General features: G+C 39.5%; 1 protein-coding gene and 1 pseudogene across 3 annotated transcripts in view; both read left to right on the forward strand.

The window, feature by feature from the left end:
* The window catches only part of DOCK4 (dedicator of cytokinesis 4), a gene marked incomplete at both ends in the record, with an annotated part of 525,693 nt that overhangs the window by 95,197 nt on the left and 403,772 nt on the right, over positions 1-26,724 (forward strand). The window lies entirely within an intron of this gene.
* Positions 2,422-2,608, forward strand: LOC308266730 (U6 snRNA-associated Sm-like protein LSm5; annotated as a pseudogene). Its single transcript has one exon. The product of its transcript is annotated as a U6 snRNA-associated Sm-like protein LSm5 (transcript).

Consider the following 26,724-nt stretch of genomic DNA (forward strand, 5'->3'; position numbering starts at 1 on the left):
AAGTGTGTGCCACCAATCCCAGCTTGAAAAAGATCTTTTTAATACTTATGAAAGCAAACTCATTATTTGGTATGAATATTTCATCTAACTGTTACATATTTCTCATTCCTTCTTAGCACATTAATAGAATCAAATTTGGCCTATGTTTAAAAGCTGAAACAGGTTATCATTAAGAAGGGGACAGAGGAAAAAAAGAAGACAAATTATACATGAAATATATCAGTAAGTGTATTGCTTTAATGGATGTGGGTTTGTTCTTTAAATTAAAAACAGACATTTGACTGAATGTGGATTTTGTTTATGTATTTTGTGGTAGAGGATTGAACCCACTTCATTTTACTTCCAGCCCTATATATATATTTTTTATCTAGACAGGGTCTCATTAAGTTGTTTCCCTAATTTGCTGAGGCTGGCCTTGAACCTGCAATCCTGTCTCAGCCTCTCGAGTACTAGAATTATAGGCATGTGCTCCACCGACACACATCAGGCTGTTATGATGTATTTATTTATTTATATTTATTTATTTATTTTTATTTATTTTTATTTATTTATTTATTTTTTGGTGGTACTGGGGTTCCTGGAAGCCCTTCTACCTCCGGGCTACACTCCCAGACCTATTTTTTTTTTTTTTTACATTTTTATTTGGAAACAGGGTCTCCTAAGCCAGTGCACGCGGCTGGCTTCGAACCTGCACGATCCTCCTGTCTCTGCCTCCCAAGCGCAGGGATTACAAGCGTGTGCCACCACGCCTGGCTGTTATGATGTATTTAATAAAGCAATACTTCCTTCATGTTAATCTTTTGTGTTACATGCTAAATTCCCTATCTTTAAATGTAGGAAAATTGTAAATGACTTTGTTTTTGACTTTCTAGTTAGAGAAATGTAGCTGCAGTGTGTATTAAACTTAAAAGATAGCTACTAGTAAAATAAAAACATTTCAACTTATAAAATATCAAAATATAAAAGCAGACAAAACATATTCTTTATAATGAAATGGAAAACAAAGTGTATAACACCAAAACACATAAAAAGATAAATTAAAATGACAGAAGTAAATGGAAACATATCTATTATCTTAGTAAATATGCTTGGGCTCAGCATTAAAGGGCTAAACCTCAGACTAGTTTTTAAAAACAAAACTAAGAGAGGGCACCAAGCACAGTCTGGATGCATGCCATTTTCAATGTGATCCACATAAAAATAAAAAATAAATAAAAATACAACCAAATAATGTTTATGAGAGCCAAATCTAAAACACACCTTAACTCTGAATAGTTAGATTCATAGAAACAAGAAGTTGAATGGTGGTTACCAGAGGCCGTGGGAAAGGGAAGAAAGGGGTTGTTCAATGGGTTTCAGAGTTTCAGTTTTGCAAGATTAAAATGTTCTGGAAATCTTTCACAACAATATCAATATACTTAACACTATCAAATTGTACATTTAAATATGTCTGAGACGATAATTATATGTTAACTATTTCACAATTAAAAAACAGTGATTCATCAAAGTTGAAATGAAAAAGACAGGGTAAACTCTATTAGCACTTGCTGTGGGAATCAAGTATTGATAGCAAAACAGAATTCAAGGGAAAAAGTAAAGTGGAAAGTATAATTTAATGTTGTTTGCAGTACATTTTTACACTCAGGAGTAAATATAGATTAAAAAGTAGTAGGAACACTGCGTGGCAGCGCACACTTGTTAATCCCAGCATTTGGGAGGCTGAGATGGGAGGATCACAGTTTGTGGCCAACCTCACATAATTAGTGAGGCCCTTTGCAACTCAGTGAGACCCTGTTTCAAAATAAAGAATAAAAAATAGGGCTGGGGGTGTAGCTCTGAGGTAGAACGCCCCTGGGTTCTGTCCACAGTACCACAAAAAAGAAGGGGGGGGCGCGTCAGTGTAGCTCAGAGGGAGAATGCTCTTCAGTTCACTTCCCAGAAGTAAGTAAGTAAGTAAATAAATAAAGTTATCCAGGAAACTTTGAAAAAGCTCTCAAGATCAGGAAATCTGGCTTTCAAAATCTTATTTAGTAGATATATTGCATTTAAGCATCTACAATGATATATAAGTATATTATATATTCCTGATTTCAACCTACATACATACATACATTTTCACATTTATGAAATGGATATGCACACTTGTTAGTGTGTGTGTGTGTGTGTGTGTGTGTATGTATGTCTGTGTATTTGCAGATATTTGAAATATATATGATGAGTGTGAATTCTTAGAGGTTGATATGCCAAGGGAGATTTATTTAATTTAGATGTGTTTATAAAATATGCTCTCTAAATGTATTAGATGTGCAGGCCACTTCCGGCTTAGCTATTGCGGCTAATGCTACCACCAACCCGTCGCAGCCGCTGCCGCTGCCGCTGGAGCTTATGGACAAGTGTATCGGATCAAGAATTCACATCGTGATGAAGAGTGATAAAGAAATTGTTGGTACACTTCTAGGATTGATGACTTTGTTGATATGGTGCTGGAAGATGTAACAGACTTCGAAATCACACCAGAAGGAAGAAGGATCATAAGTTAGATCAGATTTTGCTCAATGGCAATAGCATAACAATGCTGGTTCCTGGAGGAGAAGGGCCTGATGTATGAATGGGTTTCCTTGACTTTTGCTAGATTCCATTTTGTCTAATGATGGCAACAATATAGAATTTTTTTTTCCTTTTAATGTTTAGATTCTATAAAGCTAAGTTTCCCGTTAAAGGGAAATGCTTTGAAGATGTATGACCATTTTTCTAAGTTAATCATGATTATCTTGGAAAAAGAAGAAAGGAGTTTGTTCTTTGAAGACAAAAAATAAAAGTGTTTTGGTTAAAAATAAATAAATAAATGTATTAGATGTATCTATCTCTGTTGTGACGAGTAAGAACACAGTGGTGTTCAGTGTCTGATTTAGTATATAAATACTAAAATATATTTTCTCTTTCTATAAATTACTAATTCAGAAGAGATATAATTCTTATGAAAAAATGTGTGCAGTTTGCAACCAGTTTTCTTCTTTCTTTCTTTCTTTTTTTATTTCCTTCTTTCTTTCATTTTTTTTTTTTTTGTGGGACTGGAGATTAAACCCAGGGGCAGTCCACATTTGAGCTGGACACCATCCTTATTTTATTTTTTATTCTGAAACAGTCTCACTAAGTTGTCAAATGCCTCACTAAGTTGCTAAGGCAGGCTTCAAACCCGCAACCCTCCTGTTTCAGCCTCTCAAGTACTGTGATTACAAGTGTGTAACACCATGCCTGGTATTTTTTATTTCATTATAAGAAAACTTAAATATCCTTTCTAAATAATTTCATCCAAAAAGTCCAAAAAATGGCATTCGATCCAGTTGACACAAAAAAGTCAATAATTAAATTTTATTTACTTTAAACTACAGGTGTCATTTGTTTAGTAATGGTAATATTTATACATAGATGTTGGGTTAAAGGGAACAATTATGTCCAACTGTAATTGTCTATACAAGACTAATAAAAAGAGCAATGTAACTGGGCTTGGAGGCGCACACCTGTAATCCCAGTACTTGAGAAGTTGAGAGGAGGATTGAAGGTTTGAGGCCAGTTGCAGCAATTTAGTGACAACCTCAGCTAAAAAATAAAAAGTAAAAAAGAGATGGGTTGTAGTTGGGAGAGTAGAATGCCTCTGAGTTTAATTTCCAGCGTGCACACACAGCAATCTAATAATTTATTGTACAACCTAACTGTATATATCTCTGGTACTAATCTAAGTACCTTCACATAATTCTTACAGAAGTTCCATGACATGAGTACTATTATTATCCTCAGTGTGTGTGGGGGGGCTAGGGACTGAACCCAGAGACATAATTTCAAGCTATACTCCCAGTCCTATTTTATAATTAATTTGGAAACAGGGTCTCACTAGGTTGCTGAGAGTCTCACTAAATTGCTGAGCTGACTTTGAACCTGTCAGACTCCTGTCTTATCCTCTGAAGTACTGGGATCATAGGAGTGTGCCATCACTCCTGGCTTAATATCTTAATTTTATAGATAAGGAAATTGAGTCTCTGAAAGATCAATGACTTCCTCAAGGCCATAAGGAATAGATATTGCATGTGAATTCAGGTTATCTGATTTCAGAGCTGAGACTGAGCCACTACTCCTTATTGTTTCCTAAAGAAAGGGCTGTTTCTAAAATTTATTTAGAGCCGAGCATGGTGGTCCATGCCTGTAATCCTAGTACTTGGGAGGCTGAGACAGGAGGATTACAGGCTCCAGGTCAGCTTCAGTACCTTGGTGAGATCCTGTTTCAAAATAAAAAATAAGATAGGGCTGGATTGAGCCTTCAGCAACAAGACTCAACCTAAAACAAAACAACAAAGTTTGTTTAGAATGCAGTTGCTTGAATTTGCTGCACATGTTACCATACAACCTATAGTCCTCTTTTTTATTCCCTTCTTTTTCTGTTGTTTTCATCTTCTCATCCTGCTGGGTGGTTCTTTCTGCATCCTCTAAGAACATACCTCCTCTGCTGCTCCATGTCCTTGATGAAATGACTTAACCACTTGTCCATCATCAAAGAGTGCTTTTACCACCAACAATGACTGGAAAGAAGGAGCGAAGTGACAAGCTCCAACCCAGTCCCTGCCTCTTGTTTATTTTTTCCATATAGATGAGGTTTCCCTTGGAAAAGAAGATACATAACAACTATTTGTAGACCACCAAGTATTCAGATTTCGAGGGAAAGACACATCTACATGTAGGGAAAATGGAGATTTTCTGTGTCCTGGGTAGTCACTGAGGAAACTGTGCTAGCAAGCGATCCACACAGAAGTAGAGTTGGGGAAGTGGTGCAGGTGGGCTGGAGGGCTGACACTTTCTCCTGCTTCCTCCTCTCTTTGCCACTGTCTTTTTTTTTTTTTTAATCAAGCAGGCTTGTTTGATTCATGGGTTGAGGTCAAGCTCTAATCTGGGTTTTTAGGGGTTAGAAGGGAAGTAGTTTTAGCATTTTGGTCCATATTATAGAGGGGAGGGAGGAAGGAAGGGGAATTTGCAATAAGGAAAGAAATCCTAGTGGCCTCCTGACAATGAGACACATAAGAAATGTTTTGTTTTTGTGATGACTTCCATCTAGAATGTAGAAACATTGAAAACTTATTACTATATTTTAAATGAAGTATGAACTTTTTTTGAGATTTGACTAAAATGTTTATTTTCTTCCTAAGTTAACCAGAAACTTTCCTTCCTTCTCTAATCATCATCTTGACTTTCTCTCTTTGATTTTCATTTGAACCATTTCAATTAAGACTTAATAAGTGTGACAGTAAATTTGTGTGTGTGTGTGTGTGTGTGTGTGTGTGTGTGTGGTACTGGGAATTGAACCTAGGGGTATTCTATTTCTGAGAATCATCCCTAACTCTTTTTATTTTTTATTTTGAAACAGGGTCTTGCTATGGCTGAGGCTGGCTTTGACCTTGTTATTCTCCTGTCTCAGCCTTCCAAATGCTAGGATTGCAGGCATGCACTGTCATTCCCAGCAAGCATGAAAAATTATTTAATGATTTCTATAAATTCTCTAAAATGGAAGAAGAAGAAAATTGAACATAGCCTAAGTAAATTCCAGTGATTTTTTTTTTTTAGAGAAATGATTCCTTCTGGCTTGTTTCTGTGGTTCCAATATTATTCTTAAGTAAATAAGAGATCTGCAAGCACATCACAGATTTTTGAGGAAAAGGGCAATTATCTTATAAGTTCCTTCCCTTGGATTTTGTATTCCCTGGATTTCTCTGAGTCTGGAGGAAGAGGCCATTTTTCTCATAGCGATATGAGAAGAAAAGTTTTAAAGGGAGTTGGATGGGAAAGGCTTGTAGGAAGCCCAGTGATGCCTTTGTCTGGAGGACCAGAGTGGAAAAGGAAGGCCATGAAGCCTGGTCTTAGACTTAAGCTTCTGTTTGGAAGTAAAAGCCATAACTCAGTTCTGCTGAAAGACAACTTCTGCATTTCTCAAATTCACCATGCTACACAAATTACACAATGAAAACCACAGTATTTATGAGAAAAATGGAGATAGGGACCAGACATTCAAAAACTTAAGCACCAACACATTAAGAAAAAAGAAAAGATAGGAACCTAGTTTTTTTTTTTTTAAGTCTGCATGTTTCTATACATATGAAATGGTTAAGAAACACATAACTACTCTGATAAATATGGCATTTTCATTTAGAGATTTTTTTTATCTATTTGAAGGTAGGTTTCAGAGGGTTGCAGCTTGTGAGTTATTCTTAAACAGTAGGAAAAGAGATATGCAAATTCTTAACTGTGTTCACATGTGCCATGCCAGTGGATGTTGCTTCAGACAGAGGCCGTAAGTGGAGATAATTGGCCAGTGTGTTTATTTTTTAAATATATATATATATATATATATATATATATATATATATATATTTTATTGGTGCATTGTAGTCATACATCACAATGGAATACAAGACTTGTGAGGATATCCAAGCACACATCATCCAATTAGCCCTCATCCACTCCCCATCCCATTCCCTCCCCCTCCCTTGATCTCATGCTTGATTGGTGATTAACTTTGATACATTTTTTTATGTACATCGTGAGCTTTAAAGAGATTCCATCTTCCCCCATCCCATCCCCTCTGATTGGTCACCTTAATTGCTCCTCTATAGGGCCCTTTCTTCAACTAGATCTCCTCCTATTACCTATTTCTTCCTAGTTTTTGCATATTAGGGAAAGCATCTGGTTTTTCATTTTCTGTGATATTTCTCTGTGTATGCCGCATTGCAAGTTCTGATCCCATTCTTGATGGCCCCAGCACTGGCCTGGCCACCCGGTAGACTCTGATCCCGGCCTCACTGGCCCCAGCACCGACCTAACCCCTCAGCAGGCTCCAATCCTAGCCTCAGAGGCCCCAGCACCAGCCTTGCCTCACGGCGGGCTTCGATCCCAGCCTCACTGGCCCCGGCACCAGTCTCACCCCTCGGCAGGCTCCGATCCCAGCCTTGGAGGCCCCAGCACTGGCCCTGCCTCATGGCAGGCTCTGATCCTGGCCTCGCTGGCCCCGGCGCCGGCCTAATCCCGCGCAGGCTCCAATCCTGGACTCGGAAGCCCCAGCACCGGCCTTGCCTCACAGCAGGCTCCAATCCCAGGCTCACTGGCCCTGGCGCTGGCCTCACCCCTCATTGGCCAGTGTTTAAAAGTGTGTGCCTTGATCCGGGCATGGTGGTGCACACTTGTAATCCCAGCATTTGGGAGGCTGAGACAGGAGGATCATGGTTCATGGGCAGCCTCAGCTACTTAGTGAAGCCCTTTGCAATTCAGTGAGACCTTGTTTCAAAATAAAGAATAGAAAAATTAGTGCTAGGGCCATATCTCGGAGATAGAATGCCCCTGGGTTCCATCCCCAGTGCCGGGAAAAAAAAAAGTGTGTGCCTGTGTGTGTTCTGTGTGTTCCCACAAGGAGTGGCTCAGCTGAGTGTGTTTAGCTAGTGTTTCTTTCAGAGGTAACTATGCTAAACACACATGAAATTGGTGTTAGGCTTCAGTGGTTCACTTTTATAAGCAATTTCAGTGGAACACATTTTTGTTTTCAAAACAAGCATTACAGAAAACTGAGTGAGAAGTATATCCTTTTGATTTTACTTGTTCTCTTGGGCATTTTAGAAATAATAAGTGGAAATCCTTTAGTCTGTCTGAAGTGTCAGCTCTTTGTCTTCTTAGTTGTGAGAATGTCTTAGACAGGATTGTGTGCAGGGCTCATCCTCACTGTCAGGTACAAGGTGATGTTTGCAGTCACTTGCTAATCTCAGTTTTCTCTTCTGTTTTTCTGCTTCTGACACATTTTCTTTTTAAGAGGGGTGGAGTAGGCAGGTGCTTTTCTTTAGTGATTAGTTATGTGAGCATTTTGAGTAAAATTAAGTATTAAAATGTTCAGCAAGGGACAAATGAAAAAACAATGTTTTTACATGGTAAAATAGTATTTGGAAATAAAAAAGGACTGAAGTACTAAGATAATACTACAACTTGAATACATGGTAAAAACATTACTAAAAGACACAAAAGGCCACATTATATGATTATATATGTGAAGCCAGGAAGGGAAATATGTAGAAGCAGAAAGCAGATTCTCTGTCTACCAATGAATGAATCTGTGGTTTCAATTTGTGATGAAAAAGTTCTGGATTTTGATAGTGGTGATAGTTAAACAACATTGTAAATTTTATGTGATGCATATTCTTTCACAAAGAATAATCAAGCTGGGCATAGTGGTACATGCTTGTAATCTCAGTTCTTGGGAGGCAGAGGCAGGAGGATCACAGGTTTTTGGTCAGCCTCAGCTGCTTAGTGAGACCTTGTTTCAAAATGAAAAATAAAAAATAGGGCTGGGGATGTAGCTCAGAGGTAGACTACCCCTGGGTTCATTCCCCAGTACCTAAAAAAAATAAAAAATAAAAAGAGTATAAGAACCAGACATAGTAGTACATGCTTATGATTCTAGTACCTGAGAGGCTGAGATAGAAGGATCACAGATCCACAGCCAGCCTCAGCAGTTTAGTGAGTCTCTTTACAACTTAGTGACACCCTATTTCAGAGTTAAAAAAATATATGTCTGGGGGTGTTGATTAGAGGTATAAGATCATGAATTCAATCACTAATACTGAGAGAGAGAGACAGAGAGACAGAGATAGACAGACAGACAGACAGACAGACACACACACACACACACACACACACACACACACACACACAAACACACACACTCACAGAATGAGATTATGTTGGATCTGTGTGTCCTGACTAGGGCCCCGTGCTTAGTACTGCAGTGTACTCTGTGAAGAGTAAGGCCAAGCCTTACTCTTCAAGGAGTTTGTAGCTTAGTTGCAAAGAAGAGATCAACAGAACTTTGGACCCTAAGGCAGAAATGAAATGTGCCACAGACAAGGTGACAGTAGTAGGCTGCAGGTTTCCAAAGGAATGCAGCCGTCCTTCTGGAGGGATCCCAAGGGCTTTCCTTAAGGAAGAAGCCCATGTGATAGATTCAAGTCTCACCTGAGCGTTGCCTTGGGAGTTGTGAAAAATTACTCAGCCTTCTCCTGGTCCCATTCAATTTAAATAAAATATGTATCACATGCCATTTGCAATGTCGTATAACTATCATCATTATCATATATGCGTGTATTGAGGATTGAACCCAGGGCAGTTTTACCTCGAAGCTACACACTCAAGCCCTTTTTTATTTTTATGTGTGTGTGTGTGTGTGTGTGTGTGTGTGTGTGTGTGTGTGTGGTACTGGGGATTGAAGCCAAGAGCATTCTGCCTCTGAGCTACACTCCTAACCCCTTTTTTATATTTTTATTTTGAAACAGGGTCTTGCTAGGTTGATGAGAGTCTCACTACCTTCTGAACCTGTCTTCAGCCTTTGCTACTCTGTCTCAACCTCCAAAACTACTAGGATTACACTACACCCAGCTTTATTTTTTTAATTTTGATACAGGGTCTCATTAAGTTTCTGAGGAATTGTTGAGACTGGCTTCGAACCTGAGATCCTCTTGTCTCAGCCTCTCAAGTAGTAGGATTACTGGGTGTGCACCATTGTACTCAGGAATAGATACATTTTTAAAAATCATTCTCAGGGGCTGGGGATGTAGTTTTGTGATGCTTAGAATGTTCAAGGTTCCAGGTTTGATTCCTGACACTGAAACAACAACAACAACAACAACAACAACAACAACAACAACAAACAAAAACATGGTTTTCAGGTGGTTCACATATGCAGTTAGGGTGAGAACCACAGGAGTAAGCAACGAGCCAATATTTTTAGGTATACACTCTGGGCAGAGGGGATTGTATGGAAAAGTGCCCATCTGGGAGAACCAGAGTCTGTTTCACTGGACAGTAGGATCGTGAAAAAGATGGAGAAGCCAAGTGGGACTGCTCAGGCGCAGTGTGACTGTCAGAGTTGGAAAGTGCAGTTGATTTATTGTTAATGGGGAAGACCAGAAGGATTTTGCAAAGAGCATACGGGTAAAAAATCTGAACATGTGCTTTAGGTAGGTGAATCTGGCTGTATTTGGATATAAGAGTTGCAGCATGGATTGGAGACAAGGAAGCCTATTAGGAATGGGTTTTAATGGTATATAATAGGGGTTCTCAGAATGGAGTCTTGAGGTCCCTGAGACCTGTAAGAATCAGCAAGAACAGAACTATGTTCATAATCATGTTACAAAATTATTTACATTTTCACTGGGTTTCATGTTTGTGTTGATGGTGCAGATGCAATTTATGGTGTCCTGACATGAGAAAAGATCATGGCAATGACCCTGCCATGGCAAAATATAATGACTCTGATGAATGAAAAATACAGTATTTTTCATTTGCAGGGAAAACCGTTGAATTTTGCTTAAGGATGTCATTGATGAAGCAGAGAAATTCTCAACTCTTAGTTTCACATCTTTTTAATAGTCTGTGTGATAAAATGGGAAGCACTCATGCCATGTGCTAGAGAGTGTTGGTTGTTTCAGGGCAGGGCACTTCCATAAGTGTTAGAGTGAAAAAAGGGAACTAGCTACTTTTTTTTTAATGGGGTATCATTCTACTTGGAAAAAATGACCACCACACTCCGGTTATTTAGGCTTGGTATCTGGTAGACATTTTCTTGGAAATGAGCCTGTCACTTTGCAGTAAATAACCTGCAACATTTACTGCCAGTGTTAAAATGTGAAGTGTGTGTGTGTGTGTGTGTGTGTGTGTGTGTGTGTGTGTGTGTTTCTGAGGATTGAACTCAGGGCCATTCTACTTCTGAGCTACAACCCCAGCCCAGTTTTATTTTTTTCTTTTGAAACAGGTCTCTCTAAGTTGCTGAGAGTCTTACTGTTTGCTAAGGCTGTCCTCAAACCTGCGATCCTACTTTCTCAGCCTCCAAAGTATTGGTATTACAGGCATGTTCCACCATGCCCTGCTTACATTTGTCTTAAAGGAAAATGTGAATTCTGGAAAACTTGTATCTGCCGTTGCAAATATAACACTATGCCAATAATTTAAAGCTTTTCGGATGAGGTTTTATGATTTTTTATAATGTGTCAGTTTAGCATAATCAGTATTTAGAAGATCCACATTACAGCCAGGCATGGTGGCACACACCTGTAATCCAAGTTGAAGCCAACCTGGGCAATTTACTATGACCCTATCTCAAAAGCAAAAGTACAAATTAAAAGGTCTGGGGGTGTGGTTCAGTTGTAGAATGCCTCTGAGTTCAGTCCCCAGTACCGCGTGCACACACACACACACACACACACACACGCACACACACACACGCACGCACATACACATACATCTGCATTACTAGCCAGGCCACGTTTTTTGAGTATTTGTCATTGGCAGTGATTGTGGTGAGGGCTTGACTGGGATGTAGACAGCTCAAGGAGGCGGATGACTTATTTGTTCACATTTTTATTAAGGAAACAATAACTTTTTACAGTAAAATAGATTTTTTTAAAATAATAAAGTAGGTTGAGTTTTCAGGATTTGGCCTCTGTATGGGGGATGATAGTATGAAAAACTACAGAACACAGAGTTTTGAACCTGATGGATTCTGAAATCAGCAGTACTAGGAAACAAGGAACTCAACTGAGAGAGAGCTGGTTGTGGGGTAGGGGTCAAGGAAAGCCATACTTTGCTTTTGTCTTGGCCCTGATAGGAATTTTTAAATCCTTATAAAAAGTCATTGTGAATAGAAGCTAATCTTGTTGGAACTTGCCTGTTAGGGAGGAAGATAGAGAAAAATCAGTTTTTTAAGATGATGTTTGATCCTTTCCTGACTTGCTTGAATAATTATAATTTCCCTTTTATCTTTTGTGGTCCTAAAAATTAGCCTGCTCGGGACCACTAACCTGATCGTCAGAAGCCCAGAATGTGCGTACAGCTGCCTTCTCTGTGCCATCACAACTGTCTACCCGGGGTCTAGGTTCTGCCATTGCTCTTCCACATGACAGATTTTCCTCCGTGGTCTTTGATACTGGTCTTTGTATTTGCGAACTCATTAAGAGATCCATGTCTTTTGGCTTTTAATCTGCTAGGACACCCCACTTTGTCTTGGGAATTCCCTAATAATGGCTCCTTTCACCATTGCCTCTGACCTAATTTGTTGTTTTTATTTGTATGTTCCTTTTTACTGAATATGCAGTGTAATTGTGTTGTTGTTGCTTTTCTTTCTATTAAGAATCTACCCTACCTTCTAAGGATCCTAGCTGGGAAAAAGCAGTTTTGTTGAGTACTAAGTAGGCATTCTCAAAATGATAACTCATCATATCCAAAATGATAACACATCACATAGTGTTAGGTGCCAGGTGAGGGGCCTAAGACTCAAGGTGGAAACTGGGATAGAATGTAATGTTTCTATATAGAGAAAGAGGGGAGATTGAGAGGTAAAAGGTTCCTTTAGGGAACCAAATCCAGTAAAATTCTGAGGTCTCTTATGGGAAGGAAAAGGGAGGACAGACTAGTAAGTAATTGGAGATTAAAAAGATTTGTGAATCCTCCTTCCTGGAGTACAGGTTCACAGTGGGGAGGTCAGCTGCACAGCTCCTGCGGGCCAGGCTCCTTCTCAGCATGCAAACCACCCTCCAGCTTGCTGGTCTGAGCAGTGGGCAGTGGGTCTGTAGCAGGAGCATCTGAAAGGGTTTTCTCAGGATAGCCCATGATGGGGATGGGGAGTCCTACAGGCAGGAAGTCACTCTAAGCAGAGATGAGGTATCCCCTGAAAACAGGGCTAACATCCCCTTAGCCTAATGATTCCTGGATGTCCAAACTGTGTATGATATTTGCTAGATCTGGCCTTGTTCCTGTCTCATTCAGCTGATGAAAGTGGCCTCAAGACCCCATCTGCATGTCCTTCCTTCCTGTTCAGGCACCAATGCAGGGGTAATAATACATATGTATGTTTTAGCCAAATAAATTTAGTTTCTTGGAAAATGTAGCCATGTCTTTGAAAATTAAGGATGTGTTTGTATAGACAGGTAATAAACCTATAAACTTATCATGAGGCCAGGCATGGTGGCACTATAATCCTAGTGCTTGAGAGGCTGAGAAAGGAAGATTGCAGGTTCAAGGTCTTTTAACATGCTGGGCTGAATTCAACCCATCAAATGATGAAGGTCATTGCTTATATGCATACCATTTCACATGTATTTATGAAGTACTCATTTCCTTGGATTTTGGTTTAATTATATTTGAATCCTGAAACTGTTGACAGTGTTTTAAAAGCATATTTTCAGCCAGGCGTGGTGGCACATGCTTGTAATCCCCGCACTTGGGAGGCTGAGACAGGAGGATCACACAGGTTCGAGGCCAGCTTCAGCTACTTAGGGAAGCTCTCAGCAACTTAGTGGAACCCTGTTTCCAAATGAAAATATAGAATAGGTCTGGGAGTATAGCCTGGAGGTAGAAAGCCTCTGGGTTCCCCCCTAGTACCACCATAAATAAATAAATAATAAATAATAAAAGCATATATATATATATATGCTTTAAATATATATTTAAATATATATAAAATATATATATATTTAAATATATATAAAGCATATATATATATATATATATATATATATATAGTGTGTGTGTGTGTGTGTGTGTGTGTGTGTGTGTGTGTGAGTGATACTGGGGTTCCTGGAAACCCTTCTAACTCCGGGCTACACTCCCAGATCTATTTTATACTTTTTATTTGGAAACAGGATATCTTAAGCCAGCGTGGCTGACTTTGAACCTGTGTCATCCTCCTGTCTCTGCCTCCCAAGCGCAGGGATAACAAGCGTGGACCACCACGCCCGGCAAAGCATATTTTCTAGTACTGAAAAAATTTTGCCTTTGTTGGAAAGTTATCTGTTAATATCCCATTTTTTTTATACCAGAGATTGAACCCAGGGTTTTTCTACCTCTGAACCACACTCCTTCTTTCTTCTTATTTGTTTGTTTATTTATTTCTTGTGGAAATATTTCTTATACTGAGGATTGAATCCAAGGGCATTCCACCTGCAAAATATACCTCCAACCCCGTTTTTTATTCTTTATTTTGAAACAGGGTCTCACTAAGTTACGAAGGGCCTCACTAAGTAGCTGAGGATGCCCTCAAACCTGTGATCCTCCTGATCCTCCTGTCTCAGCCTCCCAAATACTGGGATTACAAGTGTGCATTACCACACCCAACTTTATTTTTCATTTTGAAACAGGGTCTCACTAGGTTACTGAAAGTCTTGCTAAGTTGCCAAGGCTGGTCTTGAACCTGAGATCCTACTGTCTCAGCCTCCCAAATACTGAGATTATAGGTGTGTATCACCATACCTAGGTAATATAATACGTCTTAAAGAAAGGAAACATTATTAGGATTCTTAAAGGCTCCTGTTCATGTTTGTAAGTTTTTTTTTAGCTTCTCTGGGAGGACACCCTTTGGTTTTGTATACAATATGGTGTTCAAAGATGATTTCACAGTAGCTTAACCACAACAAAAAGTAGTGCTGTGTATAGAAATGCAGTCTAGTCACTCACAAATATCTGCCATTTGTCCAATAACCACTTTTCCTCCAAACTTTCTTCAAATCTGAGGCCCTTGCTTTTCTGTGGAGGCACAATAGTTTTAGAAAATCAATACATTCTCATTTTTAGTTCGTTGGTTTTACCTTGAGAGAGCAGGTGGCCTGAGACTCTATCATGAAAGCTAGTTGTGTTTATGTGACAGGTGGATTGCCTGACTTTATGTAGCATTTCTTCAAAAGACCAATCTTGCTTTTTATACTTTAAGCTTCTCGGATATACGTTTTTTTCTGCTCTGCATCTTATTTGGGGTGTGCAGAGGAACTGAGTTGGCTGGTGTTTGGCCTGCCTCTCAGCATGCCTCTTTTGAAATCTTTATTGGGGAGAAGAAGTGAAGCCATCAAAGGCCTTCGTGTGTGTGTGTGTGTGTGTGTGTGTGTGTGTGTGTGTGTGTGTGTGAAAGAGAGAGAGAGAGAGAGAGAGAGAGAGAGAGAGAGAGAGAGATTGAACTCATAGACATTCTGCTTCTGAGCTACATCCCCGACTCCCCGTCTTTTATTTTTTAAACAGTCTCCCTAAATTGCTGTGGCTAGTCTTAAACCTGAGATTACAAGGTGTGCCACCACATCCAGCTCAGCAAAGGGCTTTCATCTCGTCTTAGGTGGCACTTGGAAAAAGGGTCCTCTGTTTTATTCTCTTTTTTGTTGTTGTTGCTTGGGTATGTGCGCTGGGAGGAGGGTTGGTGTGAGCCGCAGCTGTGTGCTCCTGTTTAGCTGGCATGGTACTTCTGCAGCACTTGGGCCTCCTGACCTCTTGGCCATGTCACTTCATGTGGCCAGGGTATTAGCCTCCTTCTCTTAAGGGAAGAAAAGTGTCTCTTGAGAGAAATATGTAAGAGAGGTGCCATGGTGCACACCTATAATCTCAGTGCTTGGAAGGCTGAGAGAGGAGGATTGTTTGAGGCTAGCTTCTGCAACGTAGAGAGACCTGCAGCAGCTTAGTGAGATCCCATTTCAAAAAAGGGCTGGGGGTGTATCTTAGAGGTAGAATGCCCCTGTATTTGACTCCCAGCACAAGAAGGAATTTATTTTTTCCACCAATTGTTTGAAATTAGGATATCCTTTTCTTTTCTCCCTGTCTACTCTAAACAAATAAAATTTGACCAGACACTTTAAGTAATTGGTCGCTTTCTTATCCCTGGTCCCTAGCCATGTTTACAAGAAAGAGTTTTGACTTGATTTATTGCAAATTAAAATCTCCTACATCCTACTAGATGATATCCCAGAAGAGCTGGATTACAACGCCCATTTCCATGGTGTCAGTCACAATCGTTGGGTTTTCGTTGGCACTGAGATGCACTCTTGTGGGTATTTTGACATTTGTCTTCCATAGAAGGCATGTAATTAAAGTTCAGATTCTGAAATGGGTTTCTAGTTTATTTTGATGTCTGTAGAAACTTACTCTGTTGTGTCAATATTCTTTTAATGATGTAAGCTTTAAATACCTTTTTAATTATCCACATTTCACTGAGGTCTGCAAATTAAGGTAATCTAAGTAAATGTCTGTTTACCAGGAGGGTGATCTAACAGTGTCCTCAGTGGTCTAATAATAAATGGTATAATTAGTGGTATAATATATTACACTGCCTTGTTCATTAATTAGGGTGGAAATTTCTGTTCAGAGGCAGAGTTTCTTCTTGATTTGTACCATCAAGTTTAAGGAATAACAGGCTAAAAGAGGGTTTCATTTTGATCAGTCACATTTTACTCAGTACAATCCTAGAAGTATTGTATCACTCCAGAGTTGTGTGTGACACCTAACATTATATAAGGAATATGAATTTAGAATTGGGGTTGGTATCCTTTTTTGGAGAGTGGCATTTATTTTTGCAAGCTTTGGAATTCAGGCTAGCTTGCTGTGAAATATCTTTTAATTTATATCTGAGTATGTAGTCTCAGACATGTTTATGATACACTAATCTTAACATAATAAATTTATATTTAGAACATTTCTGCTTCTGTCTCTGTGTTTCTTTTTTTTTTTTAAAGAAAAGCTAAGAAACTGTAGTCACTTCTTTACCCTCTGCAAGGCACACATTTCCATATTCTGAAATAGTTATTCTGTTGTTCCTCCTGTGTGGAAGATTTATTATTTCTTTTGTATGTATACTCTTGTCCCTACCAAGTTCAGGATTCAGGATTAGTTCCTCATGTTGACATTCAGAGCCTTCGGTTGTATGGCTAATAGGAATTCACCTTCCTTGCTCACAGAAAATCAGAATATCACCCAAAACTGGGCAACTTGCCACTTTTCAGATGTGTTATCCCCTTGCTACTCTGGGATCTTGGTTCATGCCTGGAATATTTTTTTTTCTGGCTCTCTCTCATCTTTATTTTTCAGAATCCATGCCAGAAATACTTTTCTCTTTTGGTCCAGATCATTATTTTTCAGAGTGGCTTTTTTTGTTTTTATTGCCCTCCCTCCCCCAGTACTAAGGATTGAACCCAGGGGAATTCTACCTTCGAGCTACACCTCAAGCCCTTTTTATATTTTGTTTTGAAACAGGATCTCCTTAAGTTGTTGAGTGTCTTGTTTTGTTGCTAAGGCTGTCCTTGAACCCTTGCTCCTCCTGTCTCAGCCTCTGCAGTACTGGGATTCTAGGTGTGAGCCATCACACCTGCTTAGAGTGCCTTTATTACTCTTGCTAGGGTCGCTATGACAAAACACCACAGGTTAGGTGGTTTAAATGACAGAATCTACTTCTCCCAGTTCTGGAGTCTGGAAGTCCAAGATCATGGTGTCCACAAATTTGGTTTCTCCTGAGATCTCTTGCTTTGATTTGTAGATGCCACCATCTCTGTATCCTCAGGTAACCTTCTCTCTCTCTTCCCCTCTCCCCTCTCCTCCCTCTCCCTCTCCCTCTCCCTCTCCCTCTCCCTCTCCCCCTCCCCCTCCCCCCTCACTCTCCATGCCTTCCTGGTGACTCTTTCTCCTCTTAGAAGGACACCAGTCAGACAAGATTAGGGCCTACTCATATGATCTCATTTAACCTTAATTACCTCTTTAAGATCCTATCTCTAGGCGGGTGTGGTGGGGCATGCTTGTAATCCCTGTGCTTGGGAGGTGGAGACAGGAGGATCGCTTAAGAGACCTTGTTTCCAAATAAAAAAGTATTAAATTGTTCTGGAAGTGTAGCCCGGAGGTAGAAAGGCTTCCAGGAACCCCAGTACCACCAAAAAAGAAAAAAAAAATTCTATCTCTAAACAGTCATATTCTAAAATACCAGGGGTTAGTACTTAGGACTTCACTATAATAATTTCTTTTAAAGAGGGATGGGGAGAGAATGGAGTGGGGATTGGGTAAGGGCTAATTGAGTGATGTGTGCATGTATGTCTCCACTATTTTTTATCACATTAAGATGTATGACTAAAATGCACCAATAAAAAATATTTTTTAATAAAGAATAAGAAAAAAAAAGAATTTTGGCTATCAATTCAGTCCCAAACAGTGGCTGTGTGCATATAGTACATGGCTTCTTTTTCTTTTTTCCCATTAGATTGGGTATTTAGAGGCAGGACCTTATACAAATGGACTTAGTAGGCCTTAGTATAATGCTTCATACATAATAAATAGTACTAAATATTTGTTTAATATAATTTTAATTAAATCAATCTTTCAAAAATTTAATGTAGTTATTAGATTTTTATAGAAATGATCTATGGCCAAACATGGTACTTAAAATTACTTTATGGATTTGGCCAAATGCTGCCAAGTAATTTATTAAACAAAACTCTGCCAGAATAATAAATTACTCTTTTATCCATCTTTTTTCTTTCAACTTAAATAATGTTCATCGTGCTTTTGCATACATATCCTCTCTCATTCTTATAAACTCAAGGTGAAAAAAATAAGCCAAGGCAGAACTTAACATGCTTACCATTTAAACCTACACATGACCAGGCTTGGTGGCGCACGCTTGTAATCCCAGTACTTGGGAGGCTGAGACAGGAGGATTCCACAGGTTCGAAGCCAGCCTCAGCTACTTAGGCTCTCAGCAGCTTAGTGAGACCCCGTTTCCAAATAAAATATAAAATAGGTCTCGGAGTGTAGCCCGGAGGTAGAAAGCCCCTGGCTTCCATCCCCAGGACCACAAAAATAAATAAATAAATAAATAAACAAATAAACAAACAAATAAACCTATGCATGAAAAATAAATAAACAAATAAATAAACAAACAAATAAACCTATGCATGAAACTCCACTGACGTTGCTAGTTATCCTCTGTATTCAGTTGGCAGATGTTTTAAATAATGCCCGCATGGAACCGCCAAGTCACTTAACTCTTCAGGGTAGTGACATCAAAGGCTCTATCAGGAAGCCATACTGTTCAGAATTGGCTGTCCCTGGGGAATACTGATGAAGTTTACACTGGCCAGGTTAGAAAAGCACTAACTCCCATTTTAAAAACTTAGAGAGTTCCAAAGTATTCCTGCCATTCTTTATGATGTAGATGTCTAGATGCTTTATCAAATACATGGCTGAATGGCAGAGCAGAATCTTTGCTGCATGCTAAAGAGAATACCTTGCAGGTTGGGGTTGTAGCTCAGTGGCAGAGCTCTTGCCTGGCATTGGATTTAAACCCCAACATCACTAAAAACAAACAAACAAAAGCCCGTGTGTCCTACCTGGGCATATCACCTCTCTGTGCATGCTTGTTCAGAACAGCCAGGCGTGGTGGCATATGCTTGTAATCCCAGTATTTGGGAGGCTGAGACAGAAGGATCACACAGGTTGGAAGCCAGCCTGAGCTACTTAGTGAGGCTCTCAGCAACTTAGTGAGACCCTGTTTCCAAATACAATATAAAAATAGATCCGGGAATGTAGCCTGGAGGTAGAAGGCTCCTAGGTTCCATCCCCAGTAACACACCCACACACACAAAAGAAGTTTAGAATACATCAGCAGTTTAGAACACCAGTTGCTGGAAGAGGATGGGAATATACCTTCAATTTTTCTGATAAAAGCAACAACTGGCTTTTATCAGAAGCTCATGATTATATTTATTTTAAAATTATTATATTTAAGCTGGGCGTGGTAGTGCACGCTTTTAATCCCAGCGCTTTGGAGACTGAGACAGGAGGATCGCACAGGTTCAAAGCCAGCCTCAGCTACTTAGTGAGGCTCTCAGCAACTTAGTGAAACTCTGTTTCCAAATAAAGCATAAAAAATAGGTCTGGGAGTATAACCTGGAGGTAGAAAAGCCCCTGGGTTCCACCGTCAGTACCAGAAAAAATAAAATTATTATATTTATCATAAGCTACTAAGAAGTTATAAAAAAATAGTACATGGAGGTTCCATTAACCAGCTTCCTCTTATGGTACTTACCTTGTAAAAAAATGTACTTTTTATTTTAAAAGAATTTTGCATCTTCACATTGTTCTGGAAACGTTTTTTCCTGAATGTATTCCTATGTTCTTCATGGCAGTCTTTCATAACTTATTTAGAGAAAGGTGGAAAATAAATGAAAGGTGATTAACAAACATAACTTAGCATCTTGTTGCCTGTGAGTTAACCTAAACATGTTTCAGGTCACCTTCCAAGGTGATGGTGACAACAGATTTTGCTTCTTAGCTGTCAGAGCAGAATAATGCTTTCAATATGATTCTGACATGTTTCTGATAATGGCTAATATTTCCCTGTTTTTTATGGTCCTAGCTCCATATTATGCTAATAGTCTTCAGGGTATAATATAAAATGTTGCTTCCATCCTTTTCTTGAGTCAGCATGGTTATTCTTGAACCTCGCATCCCATACCTATCATTACTGATCTCATCTTTCTTTGAGACCGTTTACTACTTATAATCGATATCTCACCATTTAGCGGTAGGTTAATTACATACTACACACTTTCCTACCTTTTTTTTTTTTTTGGTCTAGGGATTGAACCCAGGGATATCCTACCTCTGAGATATACCCCCAACCCTATTTTATTTTTCATTTTGAAACTAGGTACGGCTACATTCGGAGAGTCTAAGTTGCTAGGCTGACTTTGAACCTGCGATCCTTTTGCCTCAGCCTCTCAAGTACTGAAATTCCAGATGTGCGCCACTGCACCTGGCTTTTTCTACCTATTTTAAAGTCTCCTCTTCCTATCCAAATTATAAACATTTTAAAACTTCTGCTGTATACTTTTTTTACATTTTTTCTATATTCCTTAGCCCAAACCGAAAACACAGTAGGTCACTAGGATATTTTTCTTCTAAAAAGTGGCATGTCATACTTGCAATTCTGCTATTTGTTCACTGCAGAAGAGTGGGAGTGGGGGGGGGAGCAGAACTTGGTTAATTTTGAGTTTGGGCACTTCCTTTGCAATCAGAGAGCCACGTTTCATGAGCTGTGGCCTGCAGTTATACTCAAAGAGGCAATAAAGGTTGTGAGTTGGTGTTTTCCCCCCTTTCCCCTTAGAGGGCCCTACCCTAATGATTAGTTTACTAATGGAGAGAGCACGGCTGGTTAATTAGACATTCTATTTCAGTGGAGTACTTAAGAGTAAATCAGTAATAATTGCCACGTGTTATGATTCATATTCCAGAACACATAGTAGCAATAACACATCTGTTGTGAAAGTACTGCTGTAAGATGGAGAAACATTAACCTACCTAACCTCTCTTCACTAATGACTGCTATTCTAGGGAAAAAAATCAGAACTAATTTTTCTGCAAAGCCTGCGTGGCTGGGTTAGACATTGGTTCTTAGCAAGGAGAGGAGCTCAGAATGAAATTGAGGACCTTGAAATTACTGTTCCTTTGGGGATGAAGTTCTGGTTGGGGGTGGTATCCCAGAAGATGGCCCTGTGTTTGGTCCTGAAAAAATGGATGGGACAGGGTCTAGTTCTTATGGAAGAAGAAATATTGTTTAGGAATGCTCTTAAAGAACAGTCAATGCAGCTGGGCATAGTGGTACATGCCTGTAATCCCAGTACTTTTGAAGCTGAGACAGAAGGATTGTGTGCTCCAGGACAGCCTCAACAATATAACAAGATTCTCAGCAATCTGGTGAGACCTTGTTTCACAACCAAAACATAAAAAGGGCTGAGAGTGTAGCTCAGAGGTAGAAGGCCCCTAGGTCCACTTCCCTGTACCACAAAACAAAAACAAAGAAGCATGCATTGGTTTATAATTTTTAAAAATCCTATGTAGATTATCTTTCACCAGTCTACCATACCTCAAGATGGAACCTTTGATTTTATGAGCCAGTATCACATATATGCAGCTTCAATTACCCTGAGTAAATAAGACATCTTGCCCAGGCCTAGGAACCCAGCCTTTGTGGTTTCCCACTGGCTCTCAGGAGCCTGGGGCTGGGATTGAGAGGGAAGAGGAGGCTGCTCTGGACTTGTGGTCACCACTTCTCCTCTGAGCCCAGGTTCCCATTCCTCTTGCAGCACCTCTTGTTAAAAAAAAAAAAAAAAAAAAGGTTTGTCCAGACTTTCTATTTGTTGCCCAACTTTGGAGATTTTGATTTAAGAATTCAAACCTAATCAAAAACAAAAAGCCCCAAGCAATGAATGTGCTATTTTTCTATAATTTGAAGGGAAGATAAAGTATAATTTATAGCTTAAAATCATAGGCTTCATATTCTGTAACTTAAGTTAACTTTGTAGATCTTTTAAATGATTCTCTATAGTAAGAGATAAACTCAGACATGTACACAAACTAGCATAACCAGAGACAGGTGCCTAGGCATATATGGGTTTGCTTTTCTTTCTTTAAAAATATTTGTAAGCCAGGCATGGTGGCACATACCTCTACCTATTATCCCAGTACTTTGGAGGCTAAGATAGAGGATTGCAGGTTTAAGGCCAGCCTTAGCAACTTAGTAAGGCCCTCAAGAACTTAATGAGACTCTATCTCAAAATAAAAATAAAAAGGGCCAGAGGTATACCTTGCAAGTAAAATGCCCTTGTATTTAATCTCCCCATTTTAAACTTTTAATTTTTTTTTTTTTTGGTGGTTCTGGGATTCCTGGAAACCCTTCTACCTCCAGGTTACACTCCCAGACCAATTTTTATATATTTTTTATTTGGAAACAGGGTCTCTTAAGCCAGAGTGGCTGGCTTCGAACCAGCGCGGTCCTCCTGTCTCCGCCTGGGATTACAAGTGTGCACCACCACGCCTGGCTTTATGAGTATACATAGGGTTTTTAAAGCATTAATCCATTGTGTAAATGAGTGTTTAGAAGGCTTAAGGGACTTTTCTAAGTGTTTGGTATATATCAACTCTGTCTTCTTCATGACACGCAATAAGATAGCCATCCAGCCTAGTCCATACAGGTTGCTATAACAAAAATACCAAACTATGTGCCTTAAACAACAAACAGTTCTGGAGGCTGGGATGACCAAATGTAAGCCTGGGCAGACTCTGTCTCCCCAGGGCCATTTCCTGGCTCAAAGATGGTACCTACTCTCTGTGCCCTCCCATCATGAGGGTCCCTTTTATTTATTTTTATTTTTTTTAATTTTTTATTGGTGCACTGTATTCATACATCATAGTGGGATACAAACTTTTGTAGACATACATGCACACATCGCCCAGTCAGCCCCCACCCGATCCCCACCCCATTCTCTCCCCATCCCTCCCTCCCATGCTTGGCTTAGTGGTTGACATCTAGTATTATAGCAATTTATCCAAAATTAAAAATGATAATCTCACATAATAGTTTCATTTGTCTGATACCAAGCTTTTGATGACTTAAAGATAACATTTCAATATTTCTTTTTGCTTTCTTTCTTACCAGAGAATATTTTTTTTCAATTTTTTAGGTGAAACTATCATATATTTATATATTTATTTTTCAGAAAAAAAATCTATCCTATTATGGAATATGGACTTTAGATACTCAAAACGATCTTGAAAAAGAACAAAGCTAGAAGATATATATTTTCTGATTTCAAACCATATAAAGCTACAATAATTGAAACAGTGTAGTACTATTCTAAAGGCAGATATATAAACCATTGGAGTTAAATAAAAGCCTAGAGCTAAATTCTTCCCTATATTGTCAAGTTATTTTTGACAAGGTTTCCACGAACATTTGGTGGTGGAAATAATAATCTTTTAACTAAATATTGTTGAGACATAATAATTACATGGAGAAGAATAAAGTTGGACCCTTACCTAATCCCATATACAAATATTAACTCAAAATAGATAAAAGACCTAAATATAAATCTTAAGACTATAAACTTTTAGGAGAAAATCTGGGTCATAAAACCTCACAACACTGAAATTGGCAGTGATTTCTTGGATATGATTTCAATGGCACAGGCAACAGAAGAGTATACAAACTCCCTAAAAAATAAAAAGATATTGTATATCCAAAGACAATGTAAACAGAGTTAACAGTTACTAATAGAATGGGATAAAATATTTCCAAATGCTATATCTGAAGGTATATTAATATTCCAACTAGACATCCTAAAAATTAACAATAAAGGCAAACAATACCATTTAGAGATAAGTAAAAGACTAACATAAGTAATGAATCTCCACAGATAACCAATCTTAATTGTCTGTTGGATGGAAACTCTTGTTTCTCTGGTTCTGGTGTGTGTTACCTATTTCTTCTTTGTAGTTAATCTCTTTGAGTATTTTCTCTAGTGCTGGTTTTGAAGACAATAAATTCCTTCAGTTTCTGTTTGTCATGGAAGCTTCTTATTTTTCCATCTAATTTGATAGAAAGTTTTGCTGGGTAGGAAATTTTTGGCTGGAAGTTGTTTTCTTTCAGAGTTTGGAATATGTTACTCCAAGCCCTTCTGGCTCTCATGACTTGGTTTGGGAAGTCTGGAGTGATTCTAATTGGTTTGCCTCTGAATGTCACTTGGCCCTTTGTTTTTGTTGCCTTTAAGATTCTCTGCTTGGCTTCCACATTGGTCATTTTGACAATTATGTGGCGTGGGGATCCTCTTCTCCGATCCTGTCTAAAGGGAGTTCTATAAGTTTCCTGGACCTGTGTATCAACCTCTTGCTCTATGTTTGGAAAATTTTCTGCTATTACTTCCTTGAAGAGATTGTTGATCCCTTTGGTTTCACTTTCTTTTCCCTCCTCTATTCCAATTATTTTTAGGTTAGCTCTCTTAAAATGGGCCCATATTTCTTCAATATCACATTCTTGCTGTCGGATATTTTTTCCTAGATTAGAAACTATGCGTTCATTTTTGGAATGATCATCTTCTACGAGCGAGATTCTGTTCTCCATGTGTTCTAATCGGTTGTTTGTGCTTTGAATTGAGGCCTTTACTTCATTAATTGCATCCTTTATCTCTTTTTGGCTCTCTCTGAGTTCTTTTTGAAGCACCTCTATTATTTCTACAGTTATTTTCCTGATTTGATCTTCTAGAAATCTCTGATTTTCTGTTTTATCGGGTTCTGATGTTGTGGGGTTGTGGGCATTCATTGCTCCAGTGTTATTCCTCTTTCCCATGATTTCGGAAGTTTGTGCCTTCTCTGGTTTCTTCCCTTGGGTCACTATGACTTCACTTAAGGTGTTCTGGATCTCTAGTCTGTAGTATCTCAGACCCCACTACTCCTTTACTGGGTTTTATCACAGAGTCTCCGACCCAGAGAGTCGATAGAGGCTGCTTTAGACTGTGGGGGGTGCCAGGTTTCATGTTCTCCTATGGTGTGATATCTCTGCCGTCACCCCTCCCCCACTGGGTCAAGTCCCAGGGCAGTACTGGGATTTCTCCTCTGTGGCCCGCAATTTGACTCACTGTTCTTGAGTACGCAGATGTAGCTGTACTGTAGTTGGTGAATTCGCTGCTGCTGCCGCCGGTGACAATATGGCGCCGCTGCTACGCCCTCGGCCATGAGGCTGGCGTATTTCTTCTTGGTTTTGATTTCCACTCTGAATCCCTGCAGCGTGTGCTGAGCTCAGCCACTGGGAGCTTTAGATTTTACCTGCGGCGAGAAATCCCGCCTGGCTGTTCCGCAGGGGCTCACCTCGGCTTGCTGTAGCCGTCTGGTGAAGTCGCCGCTGCTGCCGGCAGTATGGCGCTGCTGCCGCGTCCTTGGGCGTGAGGCCCGTGTATCTCCTCTATGGCTCTGAGCTCTGTCTCAGTCCGTTTTCTCTCTGGTGCCTCGTGATTTTTTTTTTTCCTCTGGTGATGGTGTTTTCTGGCTATGAAAGGCGCTGATTTTGTGGTAATGGAGATTGGTTATTAGCGGGGCTCTTAAGCCCCGCTTTTCTCGGTCGCCATCTTCCCGGAAGATGAGGGTCCCTTTTAAAAGGGCACTGACCCCATCCCTGAGGACTGCACTTTCCTGAACCAGTCACCTTCCAAAGATCCTGCCAAGTGCTGTTGCATTTGGGATTTGGATTTTGACATAGCTATTTTGAGAGGACAAACACATTCAGTGTCTTGCTGTCCCTTTCTGGAGGCCACACAATTAGAAAATGGCAGGACTGGGATCTGATCCCTGGCAGTTTGCTCTGATGTTACATTTGATCATCCCAGCCTCCCTCTGCATCAATATGCTGTGACTACTTTGAAAGTTCAGTGTTTCTGATTTTCTTTTTCTTCTTCACTCAGTTATCAGCTTCTCATGAGAGTCACTTGCTCACTGATGGTAACATTTCTTGAGACCTATTATTAATTTGGATTGGGCTCTGTTTCCTGTCCTCAAAAACCTCATTCTGGCTGTAGGAGACACACACATAGCCAACCCCAGGAGCCAGGCGTGGTGGTGCATACCTGTAATCTCAGTACTTGGGAGGCTGAGACAGGAGGATCACAGGTTTAAGGCTAGCCTCAGCAACTTAGCAAGACCCTTTTTCAGGATAAAAATGAAATAAAATAAAATAGGGATAGGGTATAGCTTGGAGGTAAAATACCCTAGTTCAATCTCCAGCACCAAATAAACAAATAAAAAAACAATCCCAGGAGCATGCTACAGAGCAGTGTATACCAAAATGGGAAGACCAGGGAAAGAGGAGAGCCATTTTACCAAAGGGGCCAGTGAATCTCAGGAAAGGCCTTGGGGCATTATTGTTAAGAGGAAGGTGGGTAGGTTGAAGGTTGAGAAAAAACAAAACAAAACATATGGACAGTTTGGAGTGTCGGTCAGCAGATATAAAAAGTAGGAGGTTAGGGAATAAGCTATAGATCTATTTGAGGGCAAAAGGAAAAATGAGTTTATTTGCCAATGTGAAAAAAA

The sequence above is a fragment of the Muscardinus avellanarius genome (genome assembly GCF_963383645.1).
Source record: "Muscardinus avellanarius genome assembly, chromosome: 9".
Lineage (NCBI taxonomy): Eukaryota > Metazoa > Chordata > Mammalia > Rodentia > Gliridae > Muscardinus > Muscardinus avellanarius.